Here is a 20882-nt window from a genome sequence, read left to right on the forward strand (position 1 = left end):
TTGTCACTGAAAGTATAACATATCTAAAGGAGAGCATCAAACAGTGTTATAAAGCCTCACTTTCTCACAAACGTTCTCATCCTAGGAGAAGGTGTTCCTTTAGGTATTCGAGCCTTCTTTACGTGACCAGCATCTCACTCACCAGTTATTCCAACAGTTCCTACTGCTAACATTTTAATATAAGCTACCGATATTATTTACTTGAATCAATAACTTAATTTTGTTTTATTTTCTTAGCAATGCTGTTCATTTTTGGTTTTGCTTTAGAGTGCATAGCTTTGTTTTTTATTTGGTGACTTCATCCATAATCAACTTTAGAATGCTTCCTTTAAATATATATTCCTTTAAATTCTATTCCAACATTGCTTACTTTTTGAGTTCTAGACACATGTTCTCAGTAGAACACTCCAAGAACATTTCTGCTTCAAGGGCTTTGTACTTTCAATTCTTTTGCCTTGGGCATTTGTTTCTTCACATATACATGGTTAGCTCTGCTATGTCTGCTTGTTGTTCATTCTCATGTTTTCTCTAAAGTTTCACCTTGTCTACTGTATAGGATTATACTCCGGTTACATATCTTATCCCTTTACTCTGCTGAGGTTTTTCTCCTTTCTACTGCTGACTACCACACTGGTTGTCCGTTGTATATATTTTGTACTTTTTATTGTCAGTTTATTTATTAGAACATATATTCTTTGAATAAAAAGTGTTTCTTCATGTTATCCTCCAGTATGCTCCCAGTTATTAGAAGACATCTTTCATGATGGTCATAGAAAAAATATTTTTGGAGTATTTATAAGTTACTAAACTATGATGATAACTATCAGAATATACATAAGAGACAGGACATCTTGAATTAATTTCTGTAATCAAAAGGGATATTACATTACCTCCAGAACTGGCTTAGTGGTTAAGATCACCTATTTCTCTTGCAGAGGACTTAGGTTTTATAAGCAGCACCCACACGGTAGCTTGCAACAGTCTGCAATTCTAATCGTAGAGGGTCTGAAGTCTGTTTCTGGGATTTGTGGAAACCAGACTGCACATATTACATATAAATGCATTCAGACGAAACATTCCACACATAAAATAATAAAGAGAACAGGTTAGCTAGGACCAGAATAAGTAAAAATAGAAATTGGATGTGGTCTAATGTAGAGATTAAAACAAAGCGCTCAACAAAAGAGAAGCTGAAGCAGCTGGAATTTGTACATTGCTGAGACCAAACTAACAAGTTATTACAATTAACCGTGGGGTCCTTTGTTACTTTTAATTTTTGAACAAATATAGGGCACCATTTGGTTTTACAAGTATTAGCCTCCTCTAATTCTCAGGTTGCTTAGTACATTATATGAAACAATATCAACTTTAGAGGGAAGGAATCTAAAGATAATTTTTCTGCTAAAATTGAAGAAAGTTTTAATTAATTTTTCTAAACTGTCTTACCGGAATCTATTATAGTATCTATCTTAGTATTACTGTTTACCTCAGTCTATTCAAATGTATCATTGTTAGGTTGTAAATAGTACAGTGTGGGTTTTAACCATTAAGTTTTGACTACGTGTATCTATTCCCAACTAAATTCTTTCAAGTTCTCCCTATTCAGTTATTGCTACAGGCAACACACATATAAAAACCTTGATTCTGGTCTTTCCTTGCTTCAGTCAATAGCAAGACCTATGGAATGAAGAACCATTGAGAGCTCTTGAGTTCGGCTACGTCCTCCCTACCCATGATCTTATAGGAACTCATCATTCCTTGCAGAAAGTGAGCTGGAAAGCATATGCCTGTCTGATGCCTTCTTTCTCACCTAGAACATAAGTTTATGTTAAGTGGCTCACTGTCTCTCCCTCGCCAAACACTAAAACTAATAATCCTACTGAACGGTGGTGATGTGTGCCTTTAATCCCAGCACTTGTAAGGCAGAAACAGCCTAATCTCTGAGTTTAAGGCCAGCCTGGTTTACGGAGTGAGTTCCAGGACAGCCAGGGCTACACAGATAAACCCTATCTTGAAAACAGCAGCAGCAACAACAAAACATGACAAACAAATAAATTCCAATATTTCCCAACTCTAAAACATTATTTCAGGTTATAATTTCAAAGTCATTCATTTTTATTCAAAAATATTGATCTTTTAGCATTTCTGCTGCAAAATAGGCAACTGGTAATCTTCAGTGCTTATGTAAGGAGTAAAAAATACCTTTATTAAAGAAGACATGGGACAACATGCCTAATAGTTCCCTTCCTCCAGAGTCTCACTTTCTCCCACAGAGGCCAGGAATGGATAAGCATGGCATTGACAGAAAAACAAGAATAATCAGATAAGTATGAAAGACAGAGGAACCCAGAACATGAGGGATAATAGCAAGGATGGCATGGGTGTGAAGGAAAACTTCAACAGCCACTGCAAGCATCCGAAGACTATAAATCCTTTGCAGATCTACTACCCATATCCAAAAATGATAAAACAAAAAGTACTTGTAAAATAACTTTTAGTGTTTTTGTCATAACCGTTTCCTATAGCACAGAGGACTACTAGGTTACAGATAAAGATAAGGCTAATAAATATGAGAGAAATATGTATTTTTCTTTTGGAAATTTTTCTTATTACTGACCATCAAAAGCTAGTAAATAAAATAAAAAAATTAGCTGCCATAATATATTACTGTAAATTTGTATCTTTATTATAAAAATTATTAATAGTACATGAACTATTAGCATCTATATGTAGATAATGTTTGCATATCAGCCTCTTGTTTTGTATAGATTTAAAAACTATATTCATTGCTCCCATAAAATAATTGTCAGTTAAGGAGCAATTCAGCTTTGAGAATTTTAACAGAAGCAAACAATTTTAGCTGTATGCTTAAAAGACTGTTCCACAAAACTGAAACCTGGAAAAGAAGAGGCTGAAAGTGTGGTGTACACGAGGTATATAAAATTCAGGCATTGCCCTAGTAGGGGAAAATCTACACAAGTAAGCCTACCACACTCCGTATCTATTTTTGATAACATATAACATAAACAAAGATACTATCCAACAAAATATATTACTTTATGTAACTTATACATAGTATTTGTGCCAGATCTGAAGTTCTTGTGGTGGTCTATACAGACAAATCACTCATTAAAACAGGAAGAGTCTGTTTATTCTGACACTAGGTCAAAGATATGTTTCAAGAGTCCATGGACATGGTTATAAAAAAATGTGCTTCATTAATTTCTAAGTTAGATGCAAGATTTATTTCAGCCATTTTTTATTTTAAATATAAAAACAATTGTGAGCATGAATACATGGGATTAACTGTATTTTCCAAAGAACACTTTTAGTTTATGATTCCTGAGCCACGTGGTAAAAACATCATTCCTGTTGCAAATGCATGAAGAATCCAATGGGCTTAATTATTCCCTCTGCATGGTTCGTGTGTGTCCACCTGGCCAGCATCTTTTGTACTCAGTTTGCACTGGACATGTGGTGCTCAGCACAGCAGATGACGATGTCTTCTAGCACACAACAAATGACTCTCAGTGTGTTGTGGGCACCATATTATGCTATCTCTGTGGACGTCTGTACATTGATTTCCCCCCAGAATTTAGCAGGAGAAGCTATGGGATGAGCAGTCATCTCATTATAAACTAAACTGTTCTAGAACACTGAATGGGCTCACTTCCCAATGCTGCATTACATATTTTTTGAGAGTTTCTCTGGGTAGCCTTGGCTGTTCTGGGCTCACTTTGTAGGTAAGGCTGGCCTTGAACTCACGGAGATCCACCTACCTCTGTCCCCCTACCCCTGCCGAGTACTGGGATTAAGGGCATACAGAACAGCCTCTGGCTCTGAGTTACATTCCTAATACTATATATTCGTAAGAAAGAGTTTACATTAATATGGATTACTAGATCTTTTTAATGATTCAGAAACATAAATTTACAACTTACTTAACAGAATTAACTAAATGATAGGGACCATGACTCACTACTAGGAAAAGGATACATTTTATTATGTCAACATGAGCTGTCTGCCTGAAGTTTTGTTTTTTTTTAATTTTTTTTACAGTCATAAGTTGCTTTATTAGATTCAATCTTACAAAAAAAATAGTGTAAATAGTTACTAAACGTTTGAAATATACTTTTTAAAATTTTATTAATTTATTCAGATTACAACTAAATTGTTATCCCATCACTTGTATCCTCCCATTCCTCCCTTCCTCCTGCTCTCACCCTAATCCTCTCCCCTAGGTCTATGACCAAGGGCGACCTCCTCCTCCACTATATGGTCATAGGCTATCAAGTCTCATCTTGGTAGCCTGCTTATTCTTTCTCTGAGTACCATCACGCCTCCCCACAAAGGAGAAGTGGTCAAATATGAAGCACCAGAATTCATGTCAGAGTCAGACCCTGCTCTCCACATAACTGTGGAGAATGTCCTGTCTATTGGGTAGATCAGAGTAGGGGTTTGATATTTACTATTGTATTGTCCTTGGTTAATGCAATAGTTTGAGAAGAGCCCCCTGGGCCCTGGTCCACCATCACAATATTCTTCTTGTAGGTTTCTAGGACCTTCAGGGTCCTTCTATTTCTCCATCTCATTTATTTCTTTTACCTAGAGTCTCAGTAGGATGTTGTCACATCTATCCCAATCTCTTGGTAAGTACAGACTTTTGTAGGACATGCTTTTGGGCTAGTGCCCAATTATAAGTGAGTATATAACATGTGAGTCTTTCTGCTTCTGCGTTAACTCACTCATTATGATCATTTCTAGTCCCATCCATTTGACCACAAATTTTGGGATTTCCTTGTTTTTAATAGCTGACTAGTATTCCATAGTGTAAATACACCAGTTTCTTTATCCATTCTTCAACTGAGGGACATTTAGGCTGTCCAGGTTCTGGCTATTACGAATAAGGCTGCTATGATCATGGTTGAGCATATGTCCTTGTTGTGTGCTGGAGCATCTTCTGGGTATATTCCAAGGAGTGGAATAGCTGAGTCTTGAGGAAGCCCTATTCCCAGTTTTCTGAGAAAGCACCAGACAGATTTCCAAAGTGGTTGTACAAGTTCTGCCTGAGATTTTATTTAAAACCCCTATTATGAAGCACTTCTCAATACCCTGAGGCTCTCTCATATAATAATAACAGTATAGTAAAACTGGCGGAAGGTCACCAAAACTGAGACTTTTTTATCCTTATAAGATATACCCTTTTAAAGAAGAGTCAGTGGATCTCTTTTGTAGTGAGCAAGGAAAAAGGTAATATAGCAAAGAACAAAACTTTCCCCTCTGCCTAACCCACCACTATTCTGTAAATCTTGATCATTATCAGAAGTCCTTAAAAGAAAAGCAATGTCACAGCACGCAGCATTTATTGCAAGTGAGCTTTAGAATATTTGGTCTCGGTGTATCTTCATCCTATATTGTCCTTTTCTTGTAGTTGCTTTGAATTTTCAAAGAGCTTCTGGGTTCCTTTCCTTTGACAATTCAAAAAAGTCAAGGAACCAAATGTTCAGCTTCTCATAAACACTGATACTGAAGAAAAATAAACAGTATATTTTAAAGTAAAGTCAAAGACTTCTGAACTCAACCACCTGGGAAACTTTCTATACCTAGCAAAGTGTATTTTAGATGAAGTAATACCCACTTTTCAAACTTCATGTCTGCCCTTTTCAGGAAGAGCCTTCCAATGTGCTCATGAAACTATATGCAAACTCAGAAAATACTCAGACTTATCCTGACTCTCATTAATAACATGCTCAGAATCTCAGATATTATTGTTTTCCAGCTTATTGACTTATAGATCACTCTACATTTGATATGTGGCATCACAAACATGATATGCTAAAGCAGGGAGAAGCAGCTCAGAATGAATGCATCCATGAGTATCATCTGTCAAGGACATGAGAAGCATTTGATGCAAATACACTAACTCCATGAGAGACTGACCAGCTGTCTATTTAAGCCCTCCAGACTGTTGGAGAAAGGACTAGGACTACACAATTTCAATGCAACTTAAGCTCTATTTTAAAAGACAATATATCAGTCAAGACATGATTTTTAAGCTCATTACACGGCTGGAAAATGGACGTGAAAAACGACCTTTCACAAAAGCCCATTTTCACTTAGCAAAGTTAGTCAGAAATTTATGTTTATTTTTTGATCTTAAGACTCCAGAAAAATTAAGACACTATGTTTAGCTTAAAATCTCCATGAGTATGAGTTATCTCATTTTGCTACCCACTGCAGATACTGTCTTCTCAACAAAAATAATTGGGATAGAAGGTTATAGAAAGTAATTAATAATAAGAAACTTCTAACAGAGTTATCATAACTGAGCATTTACCATTGCCTTCCAAAATGGATTATATCATTAGTGACTCACAGCAGGTCAGAAGTACAAAGCTCTCAAGTGGAACTGTCTTGAAATAGCTGGCAAGTCAAGCTGTGAAGCCGAGAAATAGTTTAGCTCTCATGTGTGCATACTGCTCTGCTGTCTGCCTCAATCAGACATCCAGGAGTTTCTGTTGCAAAGGCCAGGACCTGGGTATGATCAAAGCAGACAAGGCAGTGGCTTTGGAGCTAATGAAGCAAAGGTAGGATCTTGGCTGCCTTTTCTCATTCTCAGCTGTAAGATAGGCAAGTCAGATAACCTCTTAGAATTTCTTATTTGCCATCTGCAAAATGAGGTCAATTGATGTTGCTAACGCATGAGTGTTCTTGATGCTCAACTGAGATTTAGTGTGTAAAGCCACTTTATAATCTGAAAGCACATAAAAATGCCAAGTCCTGTTTTAAAAACGTATATATGAAATTATGTGAAAGTGCTATCTTTGCTTTAGGTGGGGCATAAATGGCATTCAGGGCAAGGCCCTACAGCTGCGCATGGTGTGTATCCTTCCCACCCTTTGTTTGAAGATTGCATTACATATGAAGATTGCATTAAGGATAAAGATGTCTACCCTGTGTTATGTCTGTTTAGAAGAACCCTGCCAAATCTTCCGATTTGTTGTTTAGTCTCAAGTATTACAAACTTCAGTCACTTTTTTCAGCAAGGAAAGGAAAGTTAATGTTATAGAATGTTAATAGAGCCCAGCAGACACTTTTATTTTCAAAATACCCTCTTTGGTCTGTAACACATCCTCCATGCATGTATTATGTTTCCAGGTTATTGTTTTATGCGAATTCTGGGTAAGTGAACAAGTTGGTCTCTGATTCCTATGCCTCTTCTTTGGATCTTTTCATTCTGTTTCTTTGTTTTGTCCAATTCTGATGTATTAGCATTTTTAAAAAATCTTATTATTATCTATTAGAAATCTGTTTGCTTTCTAATGAGAGACAAAAAATGAGTGAATCCAGAGAGAGTGGAGGTAGGGATAAATTGGGAAGAGGAGAGGGAGGGGAAAACATAATAAGGATATACTATGTGAGAAAAAATTATATCTATTTTCAGTGAAAAGAAAAAATATTCCTAAGAAATATATATATATATATACATATTTGTATATATATATGTACTCATTTTTATTTAAAAGTCAATAACTGAGAAATTAGTGCCTTATAAAACACAGATTTGTTCATTTACATAATTAGAGAGGCTTTATAAAGTTCCCACATCAGTTTTTTCTCGCCTCTAGGCACTCGCTGACTTTTCCCAATACATTCCCTTCTGAAATTTTTACTACCTGCCAATAGCATCACCAGCTGGAGGCCATGCTTTCAGCAGTCATATTTGGGAGTGAGTAACCATTGGGGTGGATCTTTATGACAGTCTTCGGGGTGACAAGCTGTGGTTTCTCCGTTAGCTCCTGCAGCACTAACGTACGCTTTTGTGTGTGAAGATGTGCCCTCAAAGCTAATGATTCAAACTCTGCTGTATCAGGTGGCTCTTCTGAAGCCTCCTTACTTCTAAGCCTTCATCGACTGCAGAGAGTTAGTACCTGCCTCCTATTTGTGTCTTGGCCCAATAATGTGGTTGGTCTGACCTTTCCAGACCACTAGAACTTTCTCTGTATCTTCAATAAGATGATTTAGGTTTCAACCCCTATATGTTCAGTGGGAGAGTAGTTTAAATTTCCTGCAATAATATTTTTGTTGCATTCACAATGTAGCCTTCTGGTTCAAGAGGCCTACCGGCCATCTTCATTCAGCTTACATAGCCCTGCCTTACCAAGCTTAAGTTTCGACTTCATGACTCAAAGGAAGTTGATCTCTCTTTCATTGGAACACTTAGCAATTATTGTATAAATAGTAATTCACATAATTTAATAGATTTATATCTGAAGAAAGCTAGACCAGGAGGAAAGGGTAAGACTAGGACGAATGGTCAATGAGGTTGGCAGATCACACCCGACATTTATACTTTACTGTCATACATAAGAATTACTTGTGACATTGCAAAAGATATTTAAGAATAGCAGTGAAAATCAACACCCCTTCATGATGGAAGTTTTGGAGAGATCAGGGATACAAGGTCTATAACTAAACATAATAAAGGCAAGTAGCTAATATCAAATTAAATGGAGAGAAACTTGAAGCAATTTCACTAAAATATTGGACAAGACGAGGCTGCCCACCCCATATCTTTTAAATGTAGTACTTGACTTTCTAGCTAGAGCAATACAACAACTAAAGAGATCAAGGAAATACAATTTTGTATGGAAGAAATCAAAGTATTGATATGATAGGATTGTATACATACGTGACCCGAAAACTCTACCAGAGAACTCCACAGCTGATAAACACTTTCAGCAAAATTGATGGATTGAAGATTAATTTTTTTAAAAAAAATCAGTAGCCCTCCTGTTTACAAACACCAAATAGAGTAAGAAAGAAGTTAGGGAAACTAAGCCCTTCACACACTAGCCACAATAATATAAAATATCTTGGTGTAAAACTCTAACCAAGCAGGTCAAAGGCCTTTATGAGAAGAACTTCAAGTCTTTGAAGAAAGAAATTGAAGAAGATATCAGAAGATGGGCAGATGTTCCCATGCTCATGGATCAGTAGGATTAATGTAGTGAAATGGCCATTTTACCAAAAGCAATCTACAGATTCAGTACAATCCCCAACAAATTACCAACACAATTCTTTACAGACTTTGAAAGTACAACTCTCAACTTCATATGGAAAAACAAAAAACTCAGAAGATCTAAAACAATCCTATTCAATAAAGGATCTTCTGAAAGTCTCTATCCCTGGCCTCAAGCTGTACTACAACAGAGCAATAGTAATAAACTCTGCAAGGTACTGGCATAAAGACAGGCTGGTTGATCAATAGAATTGAATCAAAGACCCAGAAATAAACCCACACACCAACAGACACTTGAATTTTGGCAAATGAGACAAAACAATATAATGGGAAAAAGAAAGCATCTTCAAGAAATGGTTCTGGTCTAATTGAATGTGTACATGTAGAAAAATGCAAATAGATCCATATTTATCACCCTGAACAAAACGCAAATACAAGTGGATCAAAGACATCAACATAAAGCCAAAAACACTAAATTTGTTAAAAGAGAAAATGGGAAAGAGCCTTGAACTCATTTGCATAGGAAACAATTTCCTGAACAGAACACAAACAACTCAGGCTCTGAGATCAACAATTAACAAATGGAACCTTAAGAAACTGAAAAACTTCAGTAAGGCAAAGGACACTGTCAAAAGAACAAAATGACAGTGTACATACTGGGAGAAGATCTTCACCAACCGCACATCTGACAAAGGCCTTATATCCAAAATATTAAAAAAAAAAAAAAAACTAAAGAAATTAAACACCACCAAACCAAATAATCCAATTAAAAATGGGGTACAGATCTAAATAGAGAATTCTCAACAGAGGAATATCAAATGTTAAAGAAGCATTTAAGGAATGGCTTAACTTCCTTACTAATCCACGAAGTGAAAATCAGAATGGCTAAGGTCAAAAACCCAAGTGACAGCATATTCTGGGAAGATGAAAAGCAAGGAGAACACTCCTCCATTGCTATTGGGAGTGCAAACTTGTACAACCACTTTGGAAATCAATCTGGTGATTTCTCAGGAAATTGGGAATAGCTCTCCCTCAAAACCCACCTATACTACTCCTGGGCATATACCCAAAAGATGTCCCATCATACAACAAGGACGTCTTCTCAACTATTTTTGTTGCTACTTTGCTCATAATAGCCAGAAACTGGAAACAAACCAGATGTCCCTCAACCTGAAACTATGGTACATTTACACAATCTAATACTACTCAGCTGTTAAAAGCAAGGAAATCATGCAATTTGGAGGCAAGTGGAATAAACTAGAAAGGATTATCCTGAATGAGGTTTCCCAGACCCAGAAAGACACACATGGTTTGAAATCACTTTTGTGTGGATTTTAACCATACAATACAGAATGACCATACTACATTCACAGATCCAAGGAAGATAAATAACAAGGAAGACCCAACGGAGCATGCTTAAATCTCACTCAGAAGTGGAAATATATTAGTAAGTGGAAGTGGAAAGGTAGCATGATAAGAGAGTGAACAAAGAGAGAAATGAGAGGTGATATCAGACCTTGCTTGGATAAGTGGGGGCAAGTGAACAGAAGGCTTGCAGAGAGAAAGAAACCTTGGCCAGGGGCTGGAGACCAATGGTAAGGTAGTATCCAAGGAGGTTATGAGGGTGGTGCTAGCTGTACTCTTCGTAGAAGGGATCATGGAAATTGAAGAGGACTCCCTTCACTAACCCTCCCACAGAAACTGTGACCCACGACCTGGCCTGAGTACAAAATATGCAGGGGCAGGGATGGAGAAGAGACTGAGGAAATGTTCAGTTGGTGCCTGGCCCAACTTGAGACCCACCCCTGACAGAGAGCCAGCGCTGGGCATTACTGGTGATATCTGCTGTGTTTGCTTATGGGAGCCTAGCATGGTTGCCCTCTGAATGGCTCCACCCACTGGCTGATGGAAGCACATGTGAAGACCCACAGACAAACATGAGGTGGAGGATGGGGAGGATTGGGGAAGAGTTGAGGGGAAGGATGGAAGATTCAGAGGGGACAAGATTCCCCACAGGTGGACCAATAGAGCCAACTATACTGGGGCCGGAGGGGGAGCTGTGGAGACTGGAGATCTAGCCAGGAATTACCCAGGGACCAGACCTGGGGCCTCTTGCACAGATGTAGCCCATGAACAGGTCAGTTATCATGTGAGTACACTAGTGAGGGAATTAAGGGCTGGCTCTGACATGGACTCTTTTGCCTGGATGTGTTGTTGTTGTTGCTGCTGTTGCTGTTGTTGCTTTCTTCTGGCTGGGATGCCTCCCTGGGCATCAGCGAAAGGGGATCCCCTCAGTCCTGATGCAACTTGATATGCTAAGGTAGGTGTGGATGTCCCCCTTCACTGAGAGTAGGGGAATAGGGGTGGGGAAACAGGGAGGGAGGGTGGGACAGATGAGGGAGGGGGCTATGGCTGGGATGTAAAGTGAATAATTAATAAAAACTTCAAAAAAAGTAAAAAGAAAATAGAAAATCATAATCACATATCAGCATAATAGATTCATCATAATGGAAAAGTTTCAAGTATGTGGAGAGCTACTGAAATGTGAAAGAAACACATCACACAAGTTCATTTCATGGGAAAAATAGTACTGATGGACTCAGAGGATGGTGACAGTCTTTAAGTGAGGAAACTACAGTATATGAAGCTACAAAAGTGAAGCGTACATATGAAGTAAGGTATATGTGCAATATAGCTTGCCATTTTTTCACTTTTCATTGATGAAGGGATTTAATAAATACCATTAAACTTTCAATACTTCACTATTAAAAAGCTAATTGTGTAATTATGTGCAATTGTATGTACATGTGAATATTCTAAGCACATTTATGAAGTAAATCCTAAGCTCTACGTTTGGTAATTTGGGTTTATTAAATTCATCTTTAAACAATAGGGTTATAAGAGCACAATTTAATTATAGTTGGGTAGTATCTGCACTTATGCCAATAAAGCCTGAAAAAAATTAATCCAAAAGAGTAAAAAGAATACACATATTCATCTATATGATTATATATGCAAAGTTTTTTAGTTTTTAATTATAATGTATTCATACTACATCACATGTATTTTCTCATTTCCACCATCCCTCCCTCTTCTGCCCTATTTCCCTCCCTGAGACCTCTGACAAGGGGACCCTCCTTCCCCATTGTATGACCACAACCTATCAGGTCTCATCTGGATAGCCTGCATCTCTTTCTCTGTGTGCCCATTTGGTCTCCCTGTCAAGAGGAGGTGAGCAGATCAGATGGGGAGCACCAGAATTCATGTCAGAGGCAGTCTGCACTCCCCCAACAACCATGGAGAATGAGCTGTCCTTTGGCTAGATTTGAAAAGGGAGTCTAGGTTCTCTGCATGCGTTGTCCTTGGTTGGTGCAAGAGTTTGTGCAGGCCCCACTGGGTCCAGATGCACCAGTTTGGATGGTTTCCTTGTAGGGTTCCTTAACCCCCTGGATTCTTTCATCTCTCCCCCACCCCCACATTTTTCTATACCACTATCAGAGCTCCGTCCAGAGTCCAGCAGCGAGTCCCAGCATCTGTCCAGACAACCCACTGGGTGGACAGAACATCTATGTGGGGCTAATATCCACTTATATGTGAGTATATACCATGCCTATCTTTCTGGGCCTGGGTTACCTCACTCAGGATGATCTTTTCCAGTTCCATGAATTTGCGTGAAATTTTTCAGATTTTCTTATTTTTAATGGCTGAGTAGTATTCCATTGTATAAATGTAACACAGTTTCTTTTTTTATGTACTTTTATTGAATGCCTATTATTTACAGGTCATGCCACAAAATCCCTCTCCTCCCACCAGTAAAATAAAACAAAGAGACAAACAAGAAGTCTTGTCATAGAAGCTCTAGTGTATCACATCGTATAGCCTTTTGTCCACATATGTTTACTTTCAAATGTTCGTTGCTACGAGCCATGGGTCTGTTTTGAGACCTACACTATTGTTACAATCCTCACTAGGACTGTTGTTGGGTATCCTGTTGTTGCTGTGTGTCACGGAGATTCTTAAACTTTGAATCTGGAGGTCCGGCCCCTTCCTGTGTTCCAGCAAGTCATTCATGGGGTAGATGTTGGGGTGAGGGTCACTCAGAGCCCTGGATCAGGGCCCACACCCTTGTCCTCAGGCAGGGCCTGCTTTCTCACTCCCATGCCATCATGCCAGGGCCTGCCGTGAGGACATGGGAGTGGGTGAGCTGGCCCTGCCCTGAGGACACATGAGTGGGTAAGCCATCCCTGCTTGGGTCCATTTCCTTGGAAGAACTTTCTAGCCCTTACCAAACAGGAATTGTCTATCTTTGTGGCTGAGATGTGTTTCTTTGAAGCATCAGACTGTTGAGTCCTGTTTGTGTATCCATTCTGTTAGTCTGTATGTTTTGATTAGAGAGTTGAGACCATTGATGTTCAGAAAGATTAATGGACAGTGACCGTTAGGTTCTTTTGTTTTGATGTTGCTTGTCGTAGTGTGCTTGTGTGCTTGTTTTATTTTTGTTTTGCTAAAGTGAAGTTATCTATTTCTTGTGTTTCCCTGGGTACAGTTAGCTGCTATTGGTTGGAGTTTTCCTTCTAGTATCATTATTAGGGCTGTAATTGTGGATATTCACTGTTTAAATTTGTTTTTGCCATGGAAGACCTGGTGTTTTGTACCCCACAGTTCAGCCTGAGACACAGAGCACAAGTGTTGCATGCAGGCAGATGAGTGCCCAGAATCGGGAGAAGCCTCCAGGGACCCAGGCACTCCTCTGAGGATCAGCAACGTGGCCCAAGGCCAGACCCACCCATGCTTCATGCTGTGCAGACCCCTTCCACCTGGGAAACACCAGCACTGGTATCCTGGAACTCTCAGCCCGGTCCCTAGGTCACTGTGCAGTCACTGCTGTCCCAGTAATCCGTCATGGTGTATGGTCGGCACCTATGTGTAAGTTTTATATTGCCTATAGGTTATATATTTTCATATCCATAGGGTACCTCCATTTTATTTATATGACTGTTGTAAATTCAATCATGGCGGACCATCACTGAGCACGGTGGGTGCTACAATGTATTGCTCAAGTAACTCTTTCTCCGGAAATGGAAATTTTATTACACACTAAGCTAAGAGTGCAGCTGACAGAAAGTTACAGTTAGCGTAGTTTGGAAACCCACATAGATTAACAGAGCTTCTTTTCTTAAAGCTATGACCCATTCTAAGTCACGAGTTGACTCAGTGCCTTGTCATCTGCTTCAGTTGTGTTTACCTGAGAGTGAAAGAACCATCTCACCCTCAAACCCTCAATAGTTGAAAAACAGGCCTCAGAACTCAGAGGTATGCTACGGCTGGCTAGTGTTATCTCACAAGGGTTGTCATGTTCACGTCTCCCCTACCCCATGTCTAGAAGTCTAAATCTGCAGCTTAAAAATTAGTCATATTAAATATAATTATGTCTAGAGCCCACTTCTTTCATACAATGGTTAATTTTATGTGTCTTGGCTGTATCACAGACACTTAGCAAACCTCATTTTAGATACCTTCCTTAAAATACTTTTTAAATGCTATTTGAATAAAGCAGCTCTTCTACACCGTGGGTTGGTTTATTTTAGTCAGTGCAAGTACCAAAGAAAAGAGTGGGATCTTCTGGAGAAAGGAGATTCTTCCAGAAAACTCCATTCAAGATGGGAATTGCAACATCGCCTCTTCCTGTAGCCTCCATTTGCCAGACTAAAAATTCCCATGATCCTAATTATTAAAGTAAATTTTCATGACATATTTTCCCATATAACTTAGCAAAACAATGATACTTCATGTGGCTCACAATCTACCATACTGGTCTGGAGCCACTCTTGATCAGATGCCCATTCTGGGAAGAACTCCTACGAAGAGTTCTTTATCCTATTAATCTTGATGAAGAACTGACATGCCAGAACAGGATACAGATTAATCCTCTAATCTGTGAAGAACCTCAACAGCTAAACAAGTTCTCTGTAAATCAGTGTACTTTCCTTATGCCGCACTGACAATCCAGCCACTGTTGCTGCCCTAGTCAAACAATTTACATGCTACAGCACCCTTCTCTGAATGGGACTTGCTGCAAGAATTCTGTTTCTGTATTGACTAACCAAAAAATCTCACAAGCACTACTGTGTCCTCACTTGAGCTCAAGGGTATATCAGGAAAGGTGCAATTGTAAAGGGGGTAAGAGGAAAAGACATTGATTTATGTTACCTGCTAATCACAATTCATTCATTTGTGGAAAAGGCTACATTTTCAAAAAATAACCTGTCTGACATTTAGAAATCATTGAAGTTGCTTGATCATCACATCGTCATTGTTAGTCCCATAATCCCCAAATTTTATCAATATATGACTAATAAAGTTTTTGAAGTAGTATGTGTTGATTCCAGCAACACTTCAGCTGATAGTACTAAGTTTCTGATATGTAAGATATATCTTGTATCTCTTTCTCTCCATCAGAATGACAGGGAAGACATAGCATATATACTTACAATCACAGGGCTTGGCACACTTCCTGGAACCTGCTATGCCTTAACAATACTTATTTAGTGAATGAGTTGAGTTTCTCCAGCCAAGTCTTCCAGAAGAAATACAAAGGTGATTTGTTTAGACTTGCAAGATTGAAGGAGAAACTGATCAGCGTGGCAAATCTATATCATGGCTTCTAAATGTATGACGCAGAGTCTTAACTAATAGTTTCGTGTGCACCAAAAGATCCCCAGGAGAACCTGTCTCTGAGTGTGCTGTCTGTATTTCACAATCAATTGGAAACTTTGCCCTCTGTGGCTTTTGACCCAGGAGTGTCATTTCTAGTGAGTCAAATAATAAGTAGCCTCCTTCTTTTTCTGAATTTCATTTCAGTTTGATGACCATATCTATGTTTAGTTTCACCTTTTTTAGCTCTTCGGTGTCATTTGGTAATCCTTCTGTTAAATTGGCTCTCTATCCTACCAAAGATACAGAATAGACTGTAAATATTTTACTACAAGGAGGAATCAGAACTGGATATGGGCAACTTATCCTGGTATATTAGATTCTAACAATTGGAACACAAACAGAAATAACCAAATTTAAGTAAAAATTCAATCACATTTAAAAATTAATTGTGACTTAGTGCTCCTTGTATTTCTTTTATGAATCTTGTTTTACATGTATGTAGTAATATTCTTAAGTTGTAAATAACGTGTCCCAATTAATTGCCTAACTTCAGAAATTTTGAGACTAGCTAATCTGAAAAACAAAAGAAATAATGAAGAAAGAAATTAATAATAGGAACTAAAGACTTTTAAACAAAAACAAGTAGGATAACTTTCATTTATTGACTGGATTTTAGAAAAAATTGAAAAAAGCAGAAATCTCCAAACAAAAATGTTAAACTTCTAATTGACTGATGTTCTTGTAAGAGTAACCTTTTATATCTTTTTTTCCACCACAGCTGTCTAGAAAGTGAGAACAAAAATTCTACATTCGTTATTTTATTTATGTGTTTTCTCCTTTGAACTTTCATTTAAAACCCTCTGAGCCAGCGGGCATACTGATCCCTGATCAAGGATTTTTCACTTCATGTTCAATGTTTCAAACTTTACGTATTAATTTAATTAAGTTACCTGAACATAATTGGTCAGGTACTTTGCTAGGTGTTTGGACTTTAAGAATGAAAATCACCAGGCCCAACATCTGGCAACTTAAGCTTAAGATATGCTCTTAGCTACATTAAACAAAAAAGTCCTTTTTAGTTTTAATGAGTTGTGCCTATGTTTTCCCAAACATTTTTTATTTTCTGAATCCTAAATTTGAATATATTATCTCCATGTATATTACAACTTAAATATCTAGTCTATATACACAATCTAAACTTAAAACACTTATTATTTGAGGTTAATATATCACATTTTTCTATCATTCTTTCAAAATAATATTTTGTATTAAAATTACAAAGTTTAGGATAACTCTAACCAAGCAATTTAACAATATGTATAATAAATAGCAATGGTAAGACATCTAAAGTGGTACTTGAAGACGATCTCAGAATATGAAAAGATCTGCCATACTCATAGATCAGTAAGTTAATACAGTAAAACTGGCCATGCTATCAAAAGTAACCTATAGATTCAATGAAATCCCCATCAAAAAATCCTAACACTTGTAAAAGAAATCTAAATGGAAGTCATCAAATAACAGGGAGGGCAAAGTCCCAGTAAGACATGTGTCACCATGAAGTTAAACTTCTAGTACCAGAAAAGGGTTACATGTAATTGAGTTTCTGGCCAAAAGAATTACACGAGAATCATTAAAAATCTGAAACTATAACCAATGCCATTGGTTAATCCCTACAACCTGATGTTAAGGCCCTATTACTGTAGATAACACTTAAAAATGTTATTAAGTACAGAGGAGTCATGCTTTTGTCTAGTTAGAGCCTTCACCACTCCTGACTAGTGTTCGCAGTGCTGGCTGGTATTTTGCATGTTAGCAGAAGAGAAAAGAAACCATTAACTCACCTACAAACCCTTCAGCAGTGAATCATTGCATGATAAAATAGTGCAGGTGTGGCACCAAAGTCATGGGAGTAACCAACCAATCACTTTGTCATTGATATAAAAACCATTTCATTAAATAGAACCTATGCCTGATACTGTTTGTGTAGCCAAGATTGTGTAACTAGATAGGTTATGGACCTCGGGTAAAATCAGATACTACTATTCTGCTAAAGGAATATAGCAATAAAATGACTCCTAATGACATACTGTTATACTCACAGATAAGTATCTTTCTGAGTCTTGATCATAGAAGCTTCCTCCTGCAGTCGGTGGGAACCAGGATAGTGACCTAAAACTGGAAAATGTGCAGAAAGCAAAATAGTTTGGAACACTCAGTTCTAAATGAGATGTCATTATAAAAAAAACCAGTCCTTTCAGAGTTCAGGGAGGTAGCCAAATGGAGACAATATGATTCTCAGAGCTAGTAGTGATGGAAGGCCGCAAAGAAAGAGTGCCTTAGAGACACAGTGGAAGTAACATAAATATAAACCCACAACAGTTGTGACAGCAAGCAGAGGGCCTGTAGATGTCAAAGCCAGATGGGGTTCCAGTGCTGAGGGGGTAGACACAAACCCTCCTGCTTAACTCGGAATTTATCTCCAACTGACAATCACTCACACACACACAAAATAGTTTTTCCCAATGAACTCTAACTTGGTTTGTAAACTACATAGGCAGACCTATTGCCCAGCCATAAATGGGAACATAAAACGAATTGTATTTTTTGAAGGTGTTTTGTTTTTTATTTTGTTTAGTTAGTTTTTTGGGTAGGGTTTTTTGGTTTTGGCTTACAATGCCCTGTTTTGACAGTTTTCAACCTTACTGGTCTTTTGCTTATATATTAAAGTTTCTGATTTTCTGTTTTTCTGTGTGTTTTTTTTTTTTTGTATGTAAGTGTGTGTGTCCGCATGTGCTTTTTGTACTTTTGCTTTTTTTTTTCCTGTTTACTTGTTTGTTTTGTTTAATCTAGATTGTTTATTTGTCTCTCTTTTTCTCCAGACTAGCTTACTGGTATTAAAAAAATGTATACATTATTAGTAATAAAGATGGTGTGCAATGGAGAGGGGCCAAATGGAAGCAGGGTATGTTTAGCATTCTCAGTTTTTACAAGTCTCTTAAATAAAAGAGGACCTGGTATCACAATGATAGTTACAACAGCATTCCGCAGGTAAGTCGTTGTCATTTCAGGAACCAAGGGGACACTTGTTTTTTGTTTTTTTTTTTTACCTCAAGACCAAGATATCCTTGGTAATAGTTTGACTTATGGCCAGGTGGTAACATGTAAGGAATGGTGCAACTTTACCTCCAGCATTCAGGAAGCAGATTCAGGCATATCTCTGTGAGTTTGAAGCCACTTTAGTCTATATAGAGAGTTGCAGGCCAGTAAGGCTACATAGTACTCTCTTCTAATTACAAACATCAAAAAAAAATTAAAATAAAATTATTTTATTTGTATAATCTGGGCCTCAAACTTTAAGTGTCTTAAGTAATACAGAAATCAAGATTTTTAGAACAGAATTTTCATTAAAGCATTCAATGATAGTTTAGTGAAGATGACAGTGTTACCACATCATTTGCATCTTCCTTTATCCATATCTGTGGCCCTTCCTGCAGAGGGACAGCACTGTGCAAGTGCTTTTTCTATTCTATTCTTTTCTTCTTCATTCATATTCTTTGCATGAGCTACCTGTAAAGATCCAGCAGCAGCTTGCTGCAGGGATATTAGTACTAAATGAAAAAGGGGGATGCCTCTTGTCTCCTGGCCTGCCAGCCTCCCATGGTGTTAACCCACATCCCCAGTCTATATCAACATGGTTCTGACAACCTCAGCATCTGACAGATTAGCCAGGGATTTTCAAGATGAGTTAGAACAGAGTATAGAAAGAATAAGTAAAACATTTTTTAAAAAACTGCTCAGCAAATGAATGGTGAAAAATGGACATGGCTTTTCTGTCTTCAACTGCATTTCCAGTTAGATGTCAAATCCTTTTAAGCCAGTAAATTACATGTTATTCAACTTTGCTGTCTTTTCACATACCATTGTCCTTATCACTGACTATCTGACATTTGCAATAAGCTCTCAATTTACCTGCCTGCCACCAACTTTGTCATTAACTTTCTTTCCATTATAGCTAAGCTTGATTTCTCTCACAAATGTATAAGAAGTTTACTGTCATTGTTAATTTGATCTGACCTCATGAAAACTTTCAGATTGCTCTCTATGATTCTGGTCCAAGCATAGAGACATCCTTTAGAAGTCATCAGACTGCCTTTGTCAATCTATCTACAGCTTCTCTGTCAAACATGTCATTAGGAAGTCACACAAATCCTGCTCTATTTATTTAGCAAGGACATTCAGTTAAGTCGGGTTTATATAACCTCTTGGCCCATTCTGTTCGTTTTACGTTACCACAAAAATCAACATTGCACATCTAAGATACTCGTCATGTCCCCCTAAAACCATCTATTCTGGAACATTTAAAATGTTTTAAATATATGCATTATTATATATAGTTTAATATATATGCATACATTTAGTGCGTGTGTGTGTTTCTGTGTGTGTGTGTCTAAGTACATTAACATGCATACTCAGGAACACATGCCTCTATGAATGTGGATTAAAGACTAACCGGCAGGGTGTGCAATTATCTTCGTCTGCCACTCCCCCCATCCTTAGGAACAGACACAGTTCCTCAGTGTTAACAGCAAGCACCTTTACCTGCTGAAGCATCTTGCTGGTCCCGTAGAATACTTTATAACTGCTGGATGCAGTGTGGATCTGCAATATTCCTCAAGCTTTATATGCTGATGGTTTGGTCCATGGCTGTGGACACTCAAGGGGAGGTCATGGAAATGTGATAGTGTAGAGTTTATTTGGAAGCAAGCGCTAACTGGGCATGCCTTTCAGTATATCTGTATCCCTTTATAAATTCATGTCTCTCAGCTTCCTGGTTACAGTGAGATGAGCGGCTGTTCTTCACCATGCTCCCTTTACTGTGATGCTCTGCCTCACAATAAGCCCAGGAATAACAATTGATCACTATCTGAACCTTCTGAATTTCTAAATAAAATAAATTCTGCTTTTTTAACTTAAATTTGTTCCTCTTTGTGATTTTGCCACAGTCAGAAAGCCCAGTAACATTCTCCACTGTAAAAGTAACTCTTATTCGCCTGGTGTAATTGTTGTCTGGGAGGTTTACTGCCTCCATCTGCTAACCTGGGTGTAGTCCTGGTAGTGTCTTGACTATGTATAGTGTAATATAGGCCAAGAATGTTTACAGCCTCTGATAAATTCACCCTTTCTGAATTCTGGTTGGCTG

At 37.9% G+C, this 20882-nt stretch overlaps 1 protein-coding gene across 1 annotated transcript in view; it reads left to right on the top strand.

Moving 5' to 3' along the window:
• The window catches only part of GALNT13 (polypeptide N-acetylgalactosaminyltransferase 13), a 519423-nt gene that overhangs the window by 219546 nt on the left and 278995 nt on the right, over nucleotides 1-20882 (top strand). The gene's annotated exons all lie outside the window — the stretch shown is intronic.

Source organism: Acomys minous (assembly GCF_964271855.1).
Source record: "Acomys minous genome assembly, chromosome: 10".
Taxonomy (NCBI): Eukaryota; Metazoa; Chordata; class Mammalia; order Rodentia; family Muridae; genus Acomys; species Acomys minous.